The sequence below is a fragment of the Bos indicus genome, chromosome 8, assembly GCF_029378745.1.
Source record: "Bos indicus isolate NIAB-ARS_2022 breed Sahiwal x Tharparkar chromosome 8, NIAB-ARS_B.indTharparkar_mat_pri_1.0, whole genome shotgun sequence".
Taxonomy (NCBI): Eukaryota; Metazoa; Chordata; class Mammalia; order Artiodactyla; family Bovidae; genus Bos; species Bos indicus.
Window position 1 is genome coordinate 615416 of NC_091767.1, and position 21594 is coordinate 637009.

At 44.1% G+C, this 21594-nt stretch overlaps 1 protein-coding gene and 1 long non-coding RNA gene across 6 annotated transcripts in view; one reads left to right on the forward strand and one right to left on the reverse strand.

The window, feature by feature from the left end:
- Positions 1–21594, forward strand: part of PALLD (palladin, cytoskeletal associated protein) — a 364941-nt gene that overhangs the window by 49220 nt on the left and 294127 nt on the right. The gene's annotated exons all lie outside the window — the stretch shown is intronic.
- On the reverse strand, positions 641–7351 carry LOC139184490 (uncharacterized). Its single transcript, XR_011567977.1, has 3 exons — positions 6712–7351; positions 5557–5700; positions 641–4463 (listed from the first exon to the last, which is right to left on the reverse strand). It is a non-coding gene; the product is annotated as an uncharacterized lncRNA (long non-coding RNA).

Genomic DNA, 21594 nt, shown 5'->3' on the forward strand with positions numbered 1-21594 from the left:
TGATCCTTGGGTTGGGAAGAGCCCCTGGAGAAGGGAATGGCTACCTACTCCAGCATTCTTGCCTGGGATATCCCATGGACAGAGGAGCCTTGTAGGCTACATTCCATGGAGTCACAAAGAGTTAGACAAGACTAAGTGACTAACACTGGAGTATATGATCCATGCTTTATGCTCCTTTTAACCCTCTAGAGCCCCTAGAACAGTGTCCAAAACATAATAGGTTTTTTCCTGCTAATTGTCATCTATTTCATTACCTTAAGATAAAGACTGCTGAGAAATATTCATAATACTATTTCCCTATTTATATTTTATAAAAAAAATATAAATATTTTAATGTATTTTAATGTACATAAGAGCTCTTGATTTTTCATAAGGATTTCTTAACTAGAAAGTTTATTACCATTTAACAGATGGATAAACTAAGGTTCAAAGAATTCAATGACTTTTTCCAAAAAATTCAGTATTAACACTTCAGTCTAGATTTCTTGAGTCTTCACTGGGTTCTCCTCCTACTATCTGAGCTGCTATTTACTTTCTGGAATAATTGAGATTCAGGAAACTAAACTTCATGTCATAGGCCAAGGGTTCTCAGGAGGTGGGGGTGGGGGTAGGGTGGGGGGGATGTTGGAGTGTGTGCATATATCACGCTGCAGTGTGTCATCACAACAGAGAGAAGATGTTTGTGGCACATAGTGTAAACATCCCAACACTGGAGGCAGGAAAGTGAGGGACAACCAGGTGGGACATCCAAGTGCTGCTCATCCCCACTGGAGAAACTCAGCAAGGTTAGGCAAACAAAGGGATCATAGTCACCCTGCAACTACCTGACAAATAATCTTCCCTATGATCTGTATCAAAATCTGCAAACTAGTCATTGAATACTTTTAGCCATTATCCTTTTTTTAACTGAAATATAGTTGATTTACAATGTTGGTTAATTTCTGCTAAACAGCAAAGTGATTTGGCTATACACATATACATTCTTTTTTATATTCCTTTCCACTGTGGTTTATTCCAGGATATTTAATATAGTTCCCTGTGCTCTACAATAGGACCTTGTTGTTTTAGCCACTATTCTTAAAAATATGGTAAGCACATGAGGGCTTCCCTGTTGGCTCAGACAATAAAGAATCTGCCTGCAAAGTGGGAGACTACATATGAAAGACAAATGTCCAAAAACTGGTCTCAGAGAATGTGTGTTACAGGAGGTGACAGAGCAAAGGCAGTGGACTCAGCCCACAGTCCAGGCTCATGTTCTTTCTATAGAAAAACACAACCAGTGCATCACCCCATAAATAATCCCATGAGCCGCATGTGTATAATTTACAAGACTTGAAAGACTTGCTCCTTGGAAGAAAAGCTTTGACCAACCTAGACAGGGTATTAAAAAGCAGAGACATCACTTTACTGACAAAGGTCCGTATAGTCAAAGCTATGGTTTTTCCAGTAGCCATGCACAGATGTGAGAGTTGGACCATAAAGAAGGCTGAACGCCAAAGAATTGATGCTTTTGAACTGTGGTGCTTGAAAAGGCTCTTGAGAGTCCCTTGGACAGCAAGGAGATCAAACCAGTCAATCCTAAAGGAAATCAACCCTGAATATTCACTAGAAGGACTGATGCTGAAGCTGAAGCTCCAATACTTAAGCCACCTGATGCAAAAGAGCTGACTCATTAGAAAACAGCCTGATGAAAGCAGGAGGAGAAGGGGACTACAGAGGATGAGACGGTTGGATGGCATCACTGACTCAATGGACATGAGTTTGAGCAAACTGCAGGAGACAGAGAAGGACAGGGAAGTCTGGCGTGCTGCAGTCCATGGGATAACAGAGTCAGACATGTCTGAGTGACTCAGTTCAGTCACTCAGTCATGTCCAATTCTTTGCAACCCCATAAATTGCAACATGCCAGGCCTCCCTGTCCATCACCAACTTCCAGAGTTCACTCAAACTCACGTCCATGGAGTCGGTCGGTGATGCCATCCAGCCATCTCATCCTCTGTCGTGCCCTTCTCCTCCTGCCCTCAATCCCTCCCAGCATCAGAGTCTTTTCCAATGTGTCAACACTTCACATGAGCTGGCCAAAGCACTGGAGTTTCAGATTTAGCATCATTCCTTCCAAAGAACACCCAGGACTGATCTCCTCTAGAATGGACTGGTTGGATCTCCTTGCTGTCCAAGGGAGAGTCTTCTCCAACACCACAGTTCAAAAACATCAATTCTTCGGCACTCAGCTTTCTTCACAGTCCAACTCTCACATCCATACATGACCACTGGAAAAACCATAGCCTTGACTAGACAGACCTTTGTTGGCAAAGTAATGTCTCTGCTTTTGAATATGTTATCTAGGTTGGTCATAACTTTCCTTCCAAAGAGTAAACATCTTTTAATTTCATGGCTGCAATCACCATCTGCAGTGATTTTGGAGCCCCAAAAATAAAGTCTGACACTGTTTCCCCATCTATTTCCCATGAAGTGATGGGACCAGATGCCATGATCTTCATTTTCTGAATGTTGAGCTTTAAGCCAACTTTTTCACTCTCCTCTTTCACTTTCATCAAGATACTTTTTAGTTCCTCTTCACTTTCTGCCATTTCTCCCGGCAATCTTGACTCCAGCTTGTGCTTTTTCCAGCCCAGCATTTCTCACGATGTACTCTGCATATACGTTAAATAAGCAGGGTGACAATAAAGCAGCCTTTACGTACTCCTTTTCCTATTTGGAACCAGTCTGTTGTTCCATGTCCAGTTCTAACTGTTGCTTCCTGACCTGCATACAGATTTCTCAAGAGGCAGGTCAGGTGGTCTGGTATTCCCATCTCTTTCAGAATTTTCCACAGTTTATTGTGATCCACACAGTCAAAGGCTTTGGCATAGTTAATAAAGCAGAAATAGATGTTTTTCTGGAACTCTCTTGCTTTTTCCATGATCCAGCAGATGTTGGCAATTTGATCTCTGGTTCCTCTGCCTTTCCTAAAACCAGCTTGAACATCTGGAAGTTCACAATTCATGTATCGCTGAAGCCTGGCTTGGAGAATTTTGAGCATTACTTTACTAGCGTGTAAGATGAGTGCAATTGTGCGGTAGTTTGAGCATTCTTTGGCATTGCCTTTCTTTGGGATTGGAATGAAAACTGATCTTTTCCACTGCTGTGGCCACTGCTGAGTTTTCCAAATTTGCTGGCATATTGAATGCAGCACTTTCACAGCATCATCTTTTAGGATTTGAAATAGCTCCACTGGAATTCCATCACCTCCACTAGCTTTGTTCGTAGTGATGCTTTCTAAGGCCCACTTGACTTCACATTCCAGGATGTCTGGCTCTAGGTGAGTGACCACACCATCGTGATTATCTTGGTCGTGAAGATCTTTTTTGTACAGTTCCTCTGTGTATTCTTGCCACCTCTTCTTAATATCTTCTGCTTATGTTAGGTCCATACCATTTCTATCCTTTATCGAGCCCATCTTTGCATGAAATGTTCCCTTGGTATCTCTAATTTTCTTGAAGAGATCTCTAGTCTTTCCCATTCTGTTGTTTTCTTCTACTTCTTTGCATTGATCGCTGAGGAAGGCTTTCTTATCTCTGCTTGCTATTTTTTGGAACTCTGCATTCAAATGCTTATATCCTTCCTTTTCTCCTTTGCTTTTCACTTCTCTTCTTTTCACAGCTATTTGTAAGGCCTCCCCAGACAGCCATTTTGCTTTTTTGCATTTCTTTTCCATGGGGATGGTCTTGATCCCTATCTCCTGTACAATGTCAGGAACCTCAGTCCATAGTTCATCAGGCACTCTATCTATCAGATCTATTCCCTTAAATCTAATTCTCACTTCCACTGTATAATCATAAGGGATTTGATTTAGGTCATACCTGAATGGTCTAGTGGTTTTCCCTACTTTCAATTTAAGTCTGAATTTGGCAATAAGGAGTTCATGATCTGAGCCACAGTCAGCTCCTGTTCTTGTTTTTGTTGACTGTATAGAGCTTCTCCATCTTTGGCCGCAAAAAATATAATCAATCTGATTTCGGTGTTGACCATCTGGTGATATCCATGTGTAGAGTCTTCTCTTGTGTTGTTGGAAGAGGGTGTTTGCTATAAACAGTGCATTCTCTTGGCAAAACTCTATTAGCCTTTGTCTTACTTCATTCTGTATTTCAAGGCCAAATTTGCCTGTTACTCCAGGTGTTTCTTGACTTTGTACTTTTGCATTCCAGTCCCCTATAATGAAAAGGACATATTTTTTGCGTGTTAGTTCTAAAAGGTATTGTAGGTCTTCACAGAATCGTTCACCTTCAGCTTCTTCAGCATTACTGGTTGGGGCATAGACTTGGATTACTGTGATAGTGAATGGTTTGCCTTGGAAACGAACAGAGATCATTCTGTTGTTTTTGAGACTGCATCCAAGTACTGCATTTCGGACTCTTTTGTTGACCATGATGGCTACTCCATTTCTTCTGAGGGATTCCTGCCTGCAGTAGTAGATATAATGGTCATCTGAGTTAAATTCACCCATTCCAGTCCATTTTAGTTCGCTGATTCCTAGAATGTCAACGTTCACTCTTGCCATCTCCTGTTTAACCACTTCCAATTTGCCTTGATTCATGTACCTAACATTCCAGGTTCCTTTCTGAGTGACTAGATGACAACAAAAAGGACTCCAAGCACCTCAGAGTCAGTTAAAGACTTCACTTCATCCAGGTTGTTTGTGAGTCCCTCTTGATGTGCCTTCATAAAAGGAGAGTCAGGTAGAACTGCCCTGAGTCTTAAGGGGAGAAGCTTTCTGCTCCTCTTTATTGGAGCAGTACATTCAATCATTGAATTTCCCCAATATGCTTACTCTGCTGCTTCTCTCACAAAACACCCCTGACTTCAGTTTATCCTTTAACTCAAATGAATGCCCTTTGCCCTTTCAGCAAAACAAAAGGAAACCACTGGCTCTAGAGGCTTTTCTTCCCACCCCCTCACCCCACCCCCACCCCCAGCCAGGTTGCAAGAAACCTTGCAGCAAGCACTCTTGGCATTTAAGGTGTGAAACTTCCCATCTGACTGCCTCTCCCATTATCACCTCCCTGTATTAGCTTCTAAAATGCTTAGTGTTGACAAACACTTCCTAGAGGCTAGCATCTACAAACTGTCCTTACTGCAGACATTTCTTAAAATGAGATGCCTCTGGGGATTTTTTGTGCTGTTTAGGTAAGAATGCAAAAAGAAGGAGCGTTTGAGGCAGGAGAAAGCAGCCCTCACCTACAGCCCTTAACATGTTTGCCGTGACAAATCTTTGACTCCATCAATTGATAAAATGTTTTCAAACATTGAAACAATTCTTCTACATTTAATTTTCACTTAGCAGTTCTGGGAATGTGTTAATTTGCTTTCTGCTCATCTGGATATGGAGCAAATTGTTTTTCTGGAATGCTCTATAAACCAACATGTATTGCTTTATATTTCCAATTAAGAAACCTTATAATTATCTTCTGTCAACCAGCCAAGAACAGAAATACCTCCAACTGAATCATACTGACACAAATACTGAGACCCTCAAGGTTTGGCATTTCTACTCACCTCAGATAGGACTCCAAAAATTGTGATGATTACCCAAACTCTTGAAACATCTTGAGTCTGCAGAATTTGGCTAGCAATCTTGTGGGAACAAGCTTTTTCGCAAGAGCCCAGTACATCTGCTTCAATTCCTGGCTCAGAGTCAAACTACAAAGGCAGATGAAAATGAGAGAGAAAATGTTATCTACTTATTTCAAAGCTTCAAAAATGGGTGACGGTTCACACAGAGAACTTTGTTTTCTTTAGAAACCAGTTCAGCATAATTTATGCTTATTGCCACATTCGTGAATAACCTGTTTCTATTGTCAGAAATCCCCTTAAAGTGAGATTAACTGTTCAGGATACTTTCTGCGAGATATTTTATATTCTTGGATCCCTTCCATGTTTTAACACAGGAGAGTGGCAATATCAAAGCTAGCTGCATTTTTTGTTTGAATTGCTCTAATATATAGACTTTATAAGTAAATACTTAGTGAAATATTTACTTAAGTACAGTATTAAGATAAAGAAATAAGTAAGTTGAAGCAAAATGAGAATGATTGTGGATAATATACACAATTGTGAAATGTGCCTCCTGATTGGAAGTACAGAACCAATTTTTCTGAGTCAGTTGACAATCCACTCCCTCTTTCCTACCTCAAATACAGTCAAATGTTTTAAAACCCTTGCCTTGAAAATGAAAAAGTGAGTCTACAGAGAACCTGAAGATTTCACAAAAAAAGTCATGACATTCATAGTTCAGGTCAAATACATTTTAAAATTATGAAATTAATTTTAGCTCTAGACAGTCTTTGAAATGGCCCGTGTGTCAGTCCTACCTGCACTGTCCTGTCACAGCTTGTTCTCGATCTGCAGAACAGAAGCTGTCACACGAAGGTGAACATAAAACAAATCTTAGTTTCCTATTGAATTTCAAATTACACCAGGGATATTTTTGGAATAATCCCAGTCCTTTAGGGAAAAATCTTCCTAATGTAAGCCACCCCCACTCTCACCAAAAAATTCTCATCTTAGGGCTATAATAAACAGACCTTTCCCGAAGATCTAGATAAATGTATAATGTACGCCGAAGCTATTAAGAGTTTTCAGAATTGACATTTGGGGTTTAAGTCTTAAGCCTGCTAAGGCCCTACCGAAGGGGAGAAGAATTCTACTGACCTCATTTGTTTAACTTTCACAACGGCTGTGCTGTCCCACTTTACAAATGAGGAAAACCGAGGCTCAGAGAAGTAAGGAACTTGTCCCCACGTGTTAGCTAGGAAATGAGAGAGTCTAGGTTCCACTGTCGCAGTCTAAGGGGTCAGGGAAAATCTTCCACGGCCTCCATGGAGAACGAACTGACGGGACACGAGCCCTCAGGCTCAAAACCAACTTGGGCGTCCTTCCCGAGCTCCTGCCTATTTCCAACTAAACAGGCTGCATGTACTCGGGGTCACCATCCTCTGTGTGGAGGAAACCATGCTGCACCGCAGGGACCCTAACGCTGAAGAAGCGCACTTCTCTCGACCAACCGTTACAACCAAGCCCTTCCAGGGCGAGAACCGGCGGGGGATGAGTTCCTGGCTCGCAGACGCTCCGGCGGGCCCACAGGCCTCCCCACAGTCAGGGCCCCGAAGGGGCTGTCCAGGCCGGGACCTCAGCAGCCGTGCACGTGCCGGCGGGGCTGGGGATGAACGCGAGGCGCGCCTCAGAGTCCACAGAGTCTGCCGACTCTCAGCGCAGGGGTCAGCTCTCCCCACGCCCCGCCCCGCTTCCGGTCCTGAGCGGGGCCTGACGTCCGCCCTGTGACGCCCTGTGACGCCCGACGTCCGCCCTGTGACCGCCCTGTGACGGTCTGCCCTGAACGGGCTTCAGGAGGGAGCGACCCTGCCCAGGGGTGACCGTGATCTGACCTGGGGCTAAAGACACACGGACAACTTAGAACGCGTTCCGGGCCTCCCTGGGTTTGTGCATTTTCCAGCATTTTCCAGAGACGAGCAGGTTTGTTTGCGTTTTCTTCACATTCTCCCTTCTTTGCTTCCTCGTTTACCTTTTAATGACTCCTTAGTATTGAAGGGAAGGAAGTCCCTCCCTGGCTCAGCAGCACGCAAGCAAGCGCCTGTGTCCCCACTTCTCTGCGCTTCCATGGGAGGAGGGGCTTGTTGTGGTGGGAGGAGCTTCCTGCAGGTCTGGGCGTGAAGGCTGTTGTGGCTCAGTCGCTCAGTCGTGTCCAACTCTTTGCGACCCCAGGAAGAGCAAGCACGCCAGATTTCCCTGTCCCTCACCATTTCCCAGAGTTTGCTCCTGGCCATTGCATCAGTGAGGCCATCCAACCATCTTGTCCTCTGTTGCTCCCATCTCCTCCTCCTGCTGTGAATCTTTCCCAGCATCAGGGTCTTTTCTAATGAGTCAGCTCTTTGGATAAGGTGTCCAAAGTATTGGAGTTTAGTATCAGTCCCTCCAATGAATATTCAGGACTGCTTTCCTTTAGGATTGACTGGTTTGATCTCCTTGCAGTCGAAAGGACTCTCAAGAGTCTTCTCCAACACAATAACTCAAAGGCATCAATTCTTCACCACTCAGCCTTTTTTATTGTCCGACTCTCACATCCATACATGACTACTGGAAAAACCATAGCTTTAACTATATGGACCTTTTTTTGGCAAAGTAATGTCTCTGCTTTTTAATATGCTAAGGTTTGTCATAGCTTTTCTTCCATGGACCTAGTGTCTTCATTTTGTGGATGCAGCCACTGTCCACAGTGATTTTGGAGCACAAAGAAATAAAGTCTGTCACTGTTTCCATTGTTTTCCCATCTATTTGCCATGAAGTGATGGGACCAGATCTTCGTTTTTTTCATTGGCCTTCATTTTTGAAGGCCTTTGTCACCAGAATAATCTGGACTCCACAGCACGGAGCTGGAGTTTTTCTTTGGCCCTGCTCCTCTCCCCACCCAGCCCTCCTCCCCTGTTGCATTTTTGTGAAAGGACTATCCTTGTCGTGGAAACTGTTGACTCATGGTGTAGTCTGTAGTTGTCTCTGTGTCCCAACTCCCTGGGGGCAAAGCCCATGGCACAGTCTCCCCCTTAATGAGTGTGTTCATTTCAATGACATTTATACTGAAAACAATGGAAAATGCAGTACAAACGCACAGTAGCATTTATGCAGCTATGCAGACTCATTGTTACTTAGGGTGCAGTTCTTAATTCAGCAGGGATTTGTTGTTGTTCAGTTGCTAAGTTGTCTCCTACTCTTTGTGACCCCACGGACTGCAGCACACCAGACTTCCCTGTCCTTCGCTATCTCCTGGAGTTTGCTCAAACTCCTGTCTATCGAGTCGGTGATGCCATCCAACCATCTCATCTTCTGTCACCCCCTTCTCCTCCTAGCCTCAGTCTTTCCCAGCATCAGAGTTCTTTGCAATGAGTCTGTCTTTTCCAGTGAATCAGCAGGAATTAAGTTTCATCAATGTATCTGCCATTTTGACTTTTACTTTTTTCCTCTAGTTTTGCTTTTCTGCCATTGTTCAGATGAGCATTTCCAACAACAAAATCAGAGTCCTCTTCTAGAGCTAACGCGTGGCTTTCAGGAGTCCTTGTCCATGACAGCTACAACACCCATCCTTAGAGCATGAGCCCTGGTTTGAAGGGCGCCCTTCCACCCGGCCATACACACACCACACTAAGGCGCCCTCCAGCCTTTCCAGCCTTGGGGACAGACCCCAAGTCTGCACATGTGCATCACGGCTGACCCTGCAAGGGCTTGAGTTCTCAGCTGACACATCAGCGCTGCTCAGGCTTCCCCGTGCTGGGAGGCCAGGGTGACTTCACATCTCCGGGACTCTTTGGGCACAAACACGCCACAGGCGCCTCTGGACCACCACCATCCAGCCCAGCAGAGGCCAGTGTCATCAGGACAAACGCAAGTCTGCTCTCTCAGATGGGGCTGTCCAGGCCTTGGACAGTTAGGCTGTGAAAGGGAAGCAAGCGGTGGTTTCTAGAAACAACCCACAGCTCCAACTGTCTCCCCCAGGAGTTGTTTCTTTTCCTTTTCACCCTCTCTGGTTTCCAAAATTCAGAATCCTTCCCTAGAGTCTAAAGCCTGAGCACCTAGCCATAAATGACTATCTTCTTTACTTTCTTTTACTTGAGCTCAAGGTTGTCAAGTTTGTTTCTCTTCTGCTTCCTCCAGATCAGAGGAAGCAAACTGTATCAAGCTCATGGCCACCTTCCTCTCCAGTGCATCCAAAGCCCTTTGTGAATCCTGTTCTCTCAGCTGCCCCAGCTCCATCCCATGTGTACGCCATTGCACTGTTCTTTCCTGATCTCAAAGATTGCATTATGTTAACCCCCAGTATTCATTTGTAATGACAGAACAACCAAGTTTACTTAAGATGCATTTTCCATCTTCAAAATAAAGAACAGTTTCTATTCATACATGGTTACAATGGGGAAGGGGGAATGCTCCCACACACTGCAATTTGAAATGGGCTAATTGCTTGAAATAAGTTAAATGTATGAATTAGGAAGCAGCCATTTTCAAACCCTTTATTTTCCTGGTTTAGCAGAGGAATAAAGACACTTCAATGTCCAAGTCCATTCTGGAGAGAATGGCTCCTGCCTGGGAGAGTTGGAGTGGGGGGGGAAGGAGTCTTTAGTACTGCCAAGAGCGCATGGGAACAGCTTCGAACGTGCACAGGTTGGCAGGGCTGAGCTGGGGAGCCAGGCTGGAGGACAGTGGGCCGCCATGTGCCGTAATGGGAGAAACATGTGGAGTCCCTCAGGAGGGGAGGGGAAGTGCCGGGAGCCCAGAGCAGGGGGCCTGAGAGCACATCAGCAGACGGAGAAGTTCCCAGAGGCAGGCCGGCAAGTAAAGTGTCCTGAGAAGGGGATGTCTGGTTTTCAGTTTAAAATTCCTACTGCTCTTGCTCCATCAACCCTCCTTGTCTCCCCAAACTATCAGTAACATCTCTTAGCACCAAAGAGCCTTGTGCAAGTGGGACTCTGTGGAAATCAGAACCAGAAACCAAGTTCATGGGTTCTGCAGAAAGGAGACTAGGAATAGCCCAGTGGGACCTAGGATTCAACTCCAAAGAGGCAAGAGCTCAGAGCCAGAAGTGATGGGGAACATTCCACCCCTGTGAACTCACAGCTGTTCTTAAGGCCATTAAACTTTCCATAGGTGCTGGGGTAGGAGGGGTGCTCCAGGAGGACCTGGGATTTGAGGGTGCCCGGGGTGTGGGCTGACAGTACTCACCCTCCTCTGAACAAGCGCCAGTCTGGTCACTGTCCTCTCAAAAACGGTGGCTAAAGCAGAGTGTGACATTCTGATGGCTTCCCTCCAGCTCAGAGAAGAACATGGGACTTTTCTCAGCTCCTGGAAAGACCTCTCCTCCCATCAGTGCTAAGAAAGCCACCCGACTTTGCATTGTGTTTCCATCCATCTTGTGCTTATCTCATAGTCGTACATTTAGTTCACGTGAACAGGCTAGGGTCCCCCCGCCCCCGCCCCCCAGAGCTGCACTTTAATTTAAACTGAAGACCTCATCTTCTTCCCCATTAAATTCCACCTTTGGGGTTTTCTTGGCTGTCGTTCCAAGCTGCTGAGATATTTTAGAGTTCTGATTCTGCCACCCTTGGGTCAGCTGCAGATCTGACAACAGGCCTTCACCCTGCGGGGAGTCACCAGTGTGGTGGGGAGGGGAGGACGGATGCCCACCGCGTGCTGGGCACTCACTCAGCCTTTCTGCACCAGTTTCCCCACTCATGAAACTGAAAGGCTAACCTTACCTCTGGTAAATGTGCCTGGAATTATTGTGAAAACCAAGTGGGCTGTGTGTGTGCACATGCACACACACATGCAAAAGCTTGCAAAATCAGCTTTTTAAGCTAAAATAATTGTTATGTAAATGTATGTATTAATAGCAACCTTAGCAGCCCCTATTCTGGAAGAGCAAGAGACACTGGGGTGAGCACTTGGAGAGTGTGGGGCCTTCAGAGTACCCAGAAACTTCTTCCCTGAACCTACTAGACCAAGTACACCAGGGCTTGATGTACAAAAAAACTAAAGAGACACACGCATCTCCCCTGCAGCCATTGGTGAGGAATTCTGAAAGATGAAAGAGGAGGGGAGAGTTCAGTCCCTAAGTGCCAATACTTACTATTGTTGCTCAGATTCAAAGGGAAAGAGCTGTTTCTCCGCTCTTATCAGATGAAAAAAGGGGAAAGGAATCATTTCCCTCTGACGCAGGAGAGAAAAAAAGAAAAACAGGGAAAACTAATGCTCTCAGCAGATCTTGTTTTTTATACTTCTTCATTTTCTGGTGTATCCAGAGGAAAAAAGTGATTGTTTGAGATGATTTTTGAAGACGTAAGTTCTTCCTGGTGATTCATTTGCTCTAAAGAGAGACCCTGAGTGCGAGTCTCAGAAGACTCTCAGAAGAGGCTCAATCAGTCCCCCGCCCTAGAGGGTCTGATTGAAATGGCGTGGGTGTTATCCAGTGGGTGGGCCCAGTTGGGAGTCACTGTAGGAGAGAGAAAACTTCGAAAAAGTCTAAGGGGAGAGCTCTGAGGCAGAGAGTCCTGAGAAACAATACAGGAAAATAAAGATCTAGTGAAATCACTATAAAACACTTTCCTCCATGTTGGTTGTTTTAAAGATTCTTAAAAATTATCTTAAATATTTGTATTCTTATAGTTAACTATTTAAATACAATCTGGGGAAGCTGGTAAATAAAATGAAAGTTACCATTGAAGCTTGAGGAGAAAATAACTATCCCAGGAAAAAACACCCACCTGATGATTTAAACCACATGAATGCCACCTACTGTTTAATTAAACTGCCACATTCTATGCTTTTTGAGTGAATTTATTTTCTTTTGCAAAGATATTCCTGTAATACTTGTAAGTGATTGTAATATCACACCTCTTTTTAAAAAGTCAGTGTTACTGCATTCTAAGCCAAAGGCAGAAAGCAGTCAATGGAAAACAGATGTTCATCCTGGTGGGTGTGCAAACCATTTTTTAAAATCAGATGTTTCTGTGTAAGTGTTTGTACAGTCTCAAAACACAGATTCGAGCTAACGGTTTATATAGCTAAATGTGTGTTTGAGATGATAATGTCAATTAGATAAACACCATTTTTTAAAACAAACTACTTGACCAGTTGACCTTGTCTGTCCTTTATTCCCATGGATTTTTCAAATATCTAGTACTACAGTATCTTGACATTTTGAACCCAGTCCAATCTTTCCCTCTTATTAAGATTTCACCCAACAATTTTTTTAAAATGAGGTATCCTATTTCTAGGGAAAAATATATCCCACAATTTATTTAAATATTCTGGTGAGAGATGCAAAACCAAAGTTATGCATCAAATGGTTATTCAGTTTAAGAGAAGGTACCTATTAGACATTTGTGGCCATTTGTTCAAGGGAAAAAATGAGAGTTGGAACTTAAAAACCAACTCACTAACCCTCAGAAAACCAAGGAGTTTCTAAATATCTTATTTTGTAGTGGCATTTGGCAAAAGACATAGCAATTCTATCCCCCAAATGAAGAAGGTGATCACGATGCTGATAATAACCCATGTATTTAGAATTATACTATTTACAAAACTGTTTTATACATTTATTCCTCCCAATATTCTTGTGTAAGCACCTCATAAATAGAGAAAAATCAGAGTAATTATATAACTTAGCCAGAGCCAATGCAAAACATTGGGGATTAAAGTCCCCAATTTTTTCTCAAAGCATGGTACCTTTCCCTGGTCCAAAATATCCTGTTCAGTGCCCAGCATAAATGTGGAGCCGGGATTCATGAAGGCTTGGGAAAAGGGCAGTGATCATAAAAGAGAAAGGGAGGAAGGTCCCCAGGCACAATACTAACCCCAAAGGGATGTGTCAATACTAACCCAGTTTCCTAGGTCTGTTGTCATTGGTTTTTCATTCACTAAGTCGTGTCCGTCTATTTGCGACCCTGTAGATTGCAGCCTGCAAGCTTCCTCTGTCCTCCACTGTCTCCCAGAGTTTGCTGAAGTTCATGTCCATTGAGTCGGTGATGCCATCCAACCATCTCATCCTCTGTCAGCCCCTTTCGTCTCCTGCTCTCAATCTCCCCAGCATCAGGGTCTTTTCCAGTGAGACAGTTCTTCGCATCAGGTGACCAAAGTATTGGAGCTTCAACTTCAGCATCAGTCCTTCCAATGAATATTCAGGGCAGATTTCCTTTAGGATAGACTGGGTGGATCTCCTTGCAGTCCAAGGGACTCTTAAGAGGCTTCTCCAGAACCACAATTCAAAAGCATCAATCCTATGTCTGAGTCAATGTCAAACCACAAAATCTTCAACAAGGTAGAAAACAAAGAAAAGTGCTAAGTAGTCCAATCACACCACTCACCAGAGAGAACTCCCACACCCAGGTCACTTGAGCTTCCCCAGCCTCAAATATCTTAGTTACTCTAGCTTTATCATCTTGGACAAAACAGAATAAAGCCTTTCAGGACATGGGGAAAGCCAAATGTGGAATTGAAGCAAAACGGACTTTTCTGTCAAATTGCAGCCATGAAATTAAAAGATGCTTCTTGGAAGGAAAGTTATGACCAACCTAGAAAAAGCATATTAAAAAGCAGAGACATTACTTTGTCAACAAAGGTCAGTCTTGTCAAGGCCATGGTTTTTCCAGTAGTCATGTATGGATGTGAGAGTTGGACTCTAAAGAAAGCTGAGCGCAGAAGAATTGATGCTTTTGAACTGTGGTGTTGGAGAAGACTCTTGAGAGTCCCTTGGACTGCAAGGAGATCCAACAAGTCCATCCTAAAGGAAATCAGTCCTGAATCTTCACTGGAAGAACTGATGTTGAAGCTGAAACTCCAATACTTTGGTCACCTGATGCGAAGAGCTGACTCATTTGAAAAGACCCTGATGCTGGGAAAGATTGAGGGCAGGAGGAGAAGGGGACGACAGAGGATGAGATGGTTGGATGGCATCACCAACTCAGTGGACATGGGTTTGGGTAAACTCTGGGAGTTGGTGATGGACAGGGATGCCTGATGTGCTGTGGTTCATGGGGTCGCAAAGAGTCGGACACAACTGAGGGACTGAACTGAACTGATAAAACACAGTAGGTCCCTGGAACCAAAGTGAACTTCAAGGTGGAGATGTTTCTGAACATCCAATTGTCTCCATGCCAGACACTTGCCTGGACTTCTGAGACTGGACTCATCACCTGCCAAGTGGGTTCACTCGGCTATGGGTTTACTAATCGTGGGTTCTCAAAACCACATGTGTGTTCTGCAAATTTCTCTCTCTTGTAGGAGGAGGTCAGTATTTAGTTGTGTCTGCTAAGAGGCACATGTCATGAATTCTTCAATTAGTAATTTAGTCTTATTTTTCAGTTTGATGTTCTCCCCCAAATTCAGGTTCTTTCAATGAACTGGAATGTTTTACTTCTGTGCCACCATTACTTTGTGGAGGAAAAAATGGTTTATAACCAAGTATCTTGTTACTAGGGCGGAAGTGCATGTTTTGAGTTACAGGATAATTTGTCAACAGTGGTGTGTAGCCACTACAAAGTCCTCAGACACTTGAAGAAATTTTACATTTTCTAAATTCAGTGAAGGGAGTTTCACATTATCTCTGCACTATAATTTGATTTTGTTACATTGTTTGAATTATTGTACCTGTCATAAACTTATTGCTGTTTTGCAAAAGATTATTCCAGTGTATCTTCATACCAGCCAGTTCAAGAGACAGTTGAATCATTGTATTCTTGCCTGAATTGAACAATCTTTTTTTCAGTCTCTATTACATTACTTTGCCAACAAAGGTCCGTCTAGTCAAAGCTATGGTTTTTCCATTAGTCATGTATGGATGTGAGAGTTGGACAGTAAAGAAAGCTGAGTGCTGAAGAATTCATTCTCAAGAAGACTCTTGAGAGTCAATCCTAAAGGAAATTAACCCTGAATGTTCATTGGAAAGACTGATGCTGAAGCTGAATCTCCAATACTTTGACCACCTGATACGAAGAACTGAGTTATTGGAAAACACCCTGATGCTGGGAAAGATTAAAGGCAGTAGGAAGAGAGGCAGACAGAGGATGAGATGGTTGGATGTCATCACCAACCATGAGTTTAAGCAAATTCCTGGAGATGGTGAAGAATAGGGAAACCTGGCATGCTGCAGTCCATGGGGTCGCAAAGAGGCAGACACGACTGAGCGACTGAACTGAACTGATTAATTTGATAGATTAAAAAGTAAATCCATTTTTATCTGCATTCTTTGAATATTAACTGTGTTTAGAAATGTTTATCAGTCTTCTGATTTTCTCTTTTGTGAATTGTTTGGTCAGGTTTTTCCCATCACATTAGTAATTTAAAGAAACTCAAGGCTAAAATTAGCAAGTGGTTAGCTACCTTTTTTTAATTGGCAGTATGACCTCATTCATAAGAAGGTTCCATGATTATACCTCAAACTATAAATCAAGAGTCACAAATTTTTGTGAGCAAGTTGAATTCTTGAATACTTCATGCATTAATTATTAAAAGAAACATGGTAGTGCAACTCCAGTAGCACTAAACTGTGACTGATTATCTTCTCCTTGAGGGGTACAAAACTGAACATAAATTTATTTGGACCTTCAAAAGCCTGGACCGCAGTTTAGATAAACCAGGGTGATGTTTTTGTTTTCACGTCCTTGTTTTGTGTGTGTGTGTGTGTCGTTTTGTTTTAATTGGATCAGGAAACTGTTGGCCACATTTCGCAACTTGCTGAAAAACAGCCATTGTGAATAGTGGGTTTAGAGCAGCCGTTGCACAGATAGTGAACTGGTTTGCAGGGAGGAAGCCAAGGCTCGATCTGTGTTACAGGATGAAGCATCAGGCAGCAATGTTCCCTCAAGACCACTACCAGGAATGGAAGACTCTGAGGCTGCAGTTAGCACTTTGGAGGAGGACGTGCGCTGCAACATTTCCATCATGCAAATAACACTAAGCTACCCTGGGTTTTCCTTTTGAGGCAGGAAGAGATGGGAAGTTTGGTTGGTTTTTTGAGTTGGTGAAAAAGAGGGAGATAGATTTAACTACAGACAAGTGTGAGATTTTATGTTTAAGGCAGTTTAATATTGAGAGACAATGAACCTGGAAACTTGAGCTATCTCACCCCACCCATGAGGTGCAGGAGCTCCAAATACTGACTGGCCAGTGGAAGTCCATCCAGTTCATCTGCTCATTGTCCCTATTTGGAAACTCAATGGCAAACATTATCCTTCTCGGTACAAAATCGCAACACACCATAGTAAGAGAGCTGTGGACATCTTCAGGGAAATTTAAGAGCTAATACTCATTATGCATTAATATTTAATAGATGTTAGATATCATGCTAAAACAGGGCTCCCCTGGTGGCTCAGTGGTAAAGAACCCACCTGCCAATAAAGGAGGTGTGGGTTCGATCCCTGGGTTGAGAAGATCCCCTGAAGGGATAAAATAAGCTACAAGGATATACTGTACAACATGGGGAAGATAGCCAATACATTGTGAATCACTATATTGTATACCTGTAACATATATTACTGCACATCAACTATGTTTCAATAAAAATCAGTCAAATGGACCAATGACACTTGAGATTTACCTTGTAAATTGCTGTGCAAGTTTAATAAATTCCACACAGTTTGCAATTTTAGCATGATCATTGTGAAGACACGATATCTAACTCTCAGACCTCGTCTCTTCGTGGCCTGTGGATGGAACAGCCTCAAGATCTGTCCTATAGATTAGAGAGAAGATGTGTACAGCCTCTCAGCACAACTCCCAGCATGTACTTTGTGCTCATGGGATGCGTACCTCTCAAAGAAGGAATGTCTAAGGAAGTGAAGGAGCTTCCTCTCTGTTCACATGTATCTTCCATTTCTTAAACACGTGTCTCCTGGAGGCAGAGTGTCTGAATGAGCACAGGCAGAGCACAGCAGGACGCCGTCAGTGTCTGCAAGTTCATCTCTGGTAGCAGGACTCACCCTGAGAGAGCCAGAGTACACATCCCACACATGGGGTGGAGGACGTCCTCTGCCCTGGGAGTCACAGCTGAGAGGAACGCCAGCCTTCACAGCATCACAGCCCAACTCAGAGCCATCCACAAGGACTCTGAGAAAACAGGGACAAGCAAGCATCAGTGCCTAGGAGCAGGCATGGGGAATGGTGTTAGCGCGTGGGGTGCTACCCTGCTGCTTTCGTGCCCTCAAAGGCTGGGGTGTCCCACCTCTCTTGGGACCACTGTGGAAAGTCTACAAGAAACGGGCCATTCAGCTTGTGGTTTGCAGCTCTGCTTCAAACACGGGTGCCTCCCATGGAGTGCAGGGCAGCAGGACTCGGGGCACCCCTGCTCCCAGGGCTCTGCCTCCTGTTTCCATGACTATGTGCTCACCACATGTGGCTGTCTGAGGTTCCTTCATCTGAAAATGCTCAAGGATACCTGAGTCCACTCCAGAACACTTCACTCTTGGACTCTCCGTGCCGTGTTTCTCTGAGCCATCACATCAGCCTCGGAGGGCCCAAGAGTCTTGAAATGACTTTTACTCATTTTCTTTGAAAACCCAGATAGGCAGATTTGTGACACACCCGCACTCGGACGTGACGTCTACCACCCTTGTGCACCAGGAAGCTGAAGCCAGAAAAGCCCCATCTAACACTTTGTTATAGATGTGAACGTGGAATTTCTCTGGAATGGCATCTGCTGTCACGACGCCAGGGGCTCATTGTAATCAGCCTTACAGAGGAAATGCCAAAGGAAGCAATAATGGTCTGCCGTGTATTGTAAAACATGACCTAGGTGTGTCTCAAGGGTCAGTGTAACTCCACAGAGCAACCGGAAGCCGCAGGCTGTGAGGTTCCCACAGGGCCAGCTGGAGGGGATGGGTTATCCTGTGATTTGATTTACTCCAGAGGAGTGCCGCTAGTCCCAACACCACGCCGGAAACCCTCCCTCTAACTCACCCTAGATCACAAATGCCTCTGACAACACAAGCAGAAGTGTTTTCTCCAGGAAAACACAGGGTTTCAAAAGAAACCCTGGGTTATGAGCCATAACAAGTTTTTCACACTTTATAGTTTCCGGTAAAGTACCTGCCTTAAGGTTCTTTTCATGCAGGGTGTTTAATCCCTGAAAATCAGGTCACTTTCTCAGGTTAGTGAGCCAATGTCATAGCAAGACTACGAGAAAATGGAGATGCTCAGGGCAGTTTTTCTGAAAAGAGGAGTGACTGGGATACAGAGCATGGCGTATTGGCCTAACCCTTCTGACAAAGGATGCGAAAACAATTTGCTGTTGAACTGGGTAAACCACGGCCCCACCCTGACACTGGATTTTTATCACTAGAAAACAGAGTTATGTCAAAATTCAAACACAGCTGAAACATTGTAAGATAATGTGCTCAAATAGGCATGTTTCTCCTGAAGGTATTTATTGCCATGAAAATATTAGAGCCACTTGTAGCGAACTTTTTAGTCTCTTGAAAACAATATATAAGCATTTTACCTGATACTTACTTTAAAAATAGTTGAGTCCATGTGAACTTTAAGTAGCGTCTTTTAGAAATTTCAACATGTATTTTATTGAAGTTAATACAAGTGCCCTCAAAATATAATGTCAGGTGGAACTTGAAGGAGCATGGTGTTCAATGCAGTAACCTCAGGACAGGTGACCTGAAACAGGTTGTAGAATATTCTTCTGAAGACCTGTAACAAGATGTGTGGTTCCCTTTGATGTGGGGTGGTTAAAGGATCTGAATAGATCAGATTCACACACAATCCAGGACAGACGGGGTTTGTTGTTGTTGTTCTTTTTGCGTTAGGGTACAGCTGATTAACAATGCTGTGATAGTTTCAGGTGGACAGCAAAGGAATTCAGCCATACATACACATGTATCCATTCTTCCCCAATTCCCCTTCCACCTAGGCTGCCACATGAAACTGAGAAGAGTTCCCTGTGCTCTGCAGGAGGACGTTGTTGGTTATCTGTTTTAAATACAGCAGTGTGTACATGCCCATCCCAGACTCCCAAACTATTCCTTCCCTTCATCCTTCCCCCCAGTAACCATAAGGTTTTTACAGAGTATTGAGAAGAGTTCCCTGTGCTCTGCAGGAGGACCTTGTTGGTTATCTGTTTTAAATACAGCAGTGTGTACATGTCCATCCCAGACTCCCAAACTATTCCTTCCCCTCTGCCCCCCTGCAACCATAAGTTCCTTCTCTGAGTCTGTTTCTGTTTTGTAAGTTCATTTGTATCATTTCTTTTTAGATTCCACATTTAAGGGATGTCTTACAATATCTCTCTGTTTGACTTACTCCACTCAGTATGACAATCTCTAGGTCCGTCTATGTTGCCGCAATATTTCATTCTTTTTATTATTTTTTTTAATTTATTTATTTTAATTAGAGGCTAATTACTTTACAATATTGCATTCTTTTTAATAGCTGAGTAACATTCCATTGCATTAATATATATGTACCACATCTTTTTTATCCATTTCTCCAGACAGATTTTTTTTGAAACTTCCTCTGAAAGGTTTTCCTTACACTGGAGACAGAGAGTACAATTATCGGGACAGTGATTTTTAGTAACCAAATAAATGAAAAACATTCAAATGGTTTGAGTCATAGTACCTTCCCTAGGGGTGTCTGTGGGCCTGCTGTTGGGAGATCAGGGAGAATCTCACTGAACCTTTCAGACTTACATCTGATCACTATTTACTAAACACTCAGTAAGTGCCGGGCTTGCAGTGAGGACCAGGTGTGACCACATTGGGGAAGGCAGACCCAATCCTATCCCCAGAGAACTTACACTTAAATATGTTTTCACAGGAAGTGGATTTTCCATTTGTTTATCCAAGCTGGAAATGGACAAGGATTTTATTCTGTTGAAAAACACATGCACACACATAACGGTTCTGCCACAACTAGGATGTTGGTTGCTGTGATGGTTGTTTTGCATTGACTTGGCCGGGCTAAGGGAGTCCCAGAACGCTGGTAAGGTGTCATATACGGGTGTGGCTGTGGAGGGTGTGTCCAGAGGAGACCAGCATTGAATCTGTGGACTCTGGGGAAGATCTGTCCTCCCCGGGATTGGGGAGTGGGGTGGGGAGGTGACATTCAGTCTTAAGGCTCAGACGGAACAGAGGGGCGAGGAAGGCTGAACTGTCTCTCCCTCTTTCTCCTCTTGAGTGGATGCCCATCTTCTCCTGTCCTGGACATCAGAGCTCCTGGTCCTCGGGCTGGCAACATGTTGTCATGTGGTGGCATGTCTCTGTATCCATAATTGCGTAAAGCGATTCACATAACGAGCCTCCTCTTTCAATAGATAGATGGATGAATAGAGGGTAATGGTAGATACAGATATAGCCTGTTAGCTCTGTTTCTCTGGAGAACTCTAATAGATACAGAGGGCTGTGATCTGAATGTTTGTGTCTCTCCAAAATTCCTGTGTTGAAAACCTAATGCTCAAGGTGCAGGTGGGGCCCGTGTGGGAGGTGAGAGGTCATGAAGGTGGGATTAGCGCCCTTCGAAAGAGGCCCCCGTGCACCCCTCACCCCTCCCACCACGTGAGGACATGGGAACAGGGGCCCTCCACAGCCTGGGAAGGCCTCCTCAAAGCCCGGGCTCCTGTGCCATGGTCTTGGACGTCCCAGCCCCAGGCAGTGGAAGTCAGCGTGTGTGGTGTACACGCCTCCAGTTGTGGCCTTCTGTTAAAGCCACCCAGAGGGTGAGACGGCTGGTATTGTTCTGCCTGAGGAAGCGAGTTACCTGAGGGAGCCGAGGATGCGCCATCAGTGGGGTGAAGCACCTGGGGCATCTGTGTGGGGTGCCCCTGTCCCCTGGGCCTCCCAGCACAGCTGCAGAGGAGCTGGGATGCAGGACCTCACTCCCAGAGCCTCCCCAGAAGGAAGCTGGGAAAGGCACTTGTGAACAGCTGGCCACTTGGTCAGGGTGGGCGGCCAAGTGACTGCTTTTCCAAAGTCATTTTTAAGTTAGAAAGAAATTGTTCAAAACATTTCCATGAGCCTCCCTTAATTTTTG